The sequence below is a fragment of the Wasmannia auropunctata genome, unplaced genomic scaffold (assembly GCF_000956235.1).
Source record: "Wasmannia auropunctata unplaced genomic scaffold, wasmannia.A_1.0 LD336064.1, whole genome shotgun sequence".
NCBI lineage: Eukaryota > Metazoa > Arthropoda > Insecta > Hymenoptera > Formicidae > Wasmannia > Wasmannia auropunctata.
The window spans coordinates 2110654-2111478 of record NW_012026826.1 but is presented as its reverse complement, the minus strand read 5'-3'; positions in this window follow the sequence as shown (position 1 = coordinate 2111478).

The following is an 825-nucleotide window of genomic DNA, read 5'->3' as shown; positions in this document are numbered from 1 at the left end:
TTTCCATCCATGTCGATGACGCTAACGCTGAGCGGGAGGAGCAGCGTCCTCACGGCGTACCACTCTCCGCCCATAGATCTGAGCGACGGTGACTACGAGCTCGGCCTGACGATCTTTGAGACTTACAACGCGATACCGAACGTCAAACGCCTCGAACATAAAGTTTTACTTCGAACGACGACACGGAAATCACGATTCCCGAGGGATCGTACGAACTGCGAGCGATCGAAGCCTTTTTGAAAAGCGAAATTCTGCAACGGAGAGGTGGAACGTCCGACTGGAACAAGGCCGACCATGACTATTCGATAGTGCTCCGCGCAAACCACAACACGCTGAGATGCGAGATCAGGTGCGCCTACAGAATAAACTTTAGCAAGCCCAATATCGGATCGCTGCTGGGATTTTCGCCGCTACGTGTACTGCAACCGCGACTGTGGCACGAATTGGACGAGTCGATCAACATAATGAACGTGAACATTATCCGTGTGCAGTGCAACGTGACCGCGGGAGCGTACAGCAACGGCAAGAGCGCGCACACGATCCACGAATTTTTGCCAAGAGTGCCAGCGGGATATAAAGTGTCGGAAAGGCCGTCGCAGATCATTTACCTGCCGGTCATTGTACAGAACATTACGGATCTGACGATACGTGTGGTCGATCAGAACGGACGATTGCTCAATTTTCGTGGAGAGGAGATTACCGTCCAATTGCACGTGCGACGGCGCTAATCGCGAGCGAGCGAAACGTGAGATGCTCGTGCTGAACGAGCAGAGAGATAACGCAAGGCCGGTTACGTCAGCACCGCGAGACATCGCTCGCTCGTCT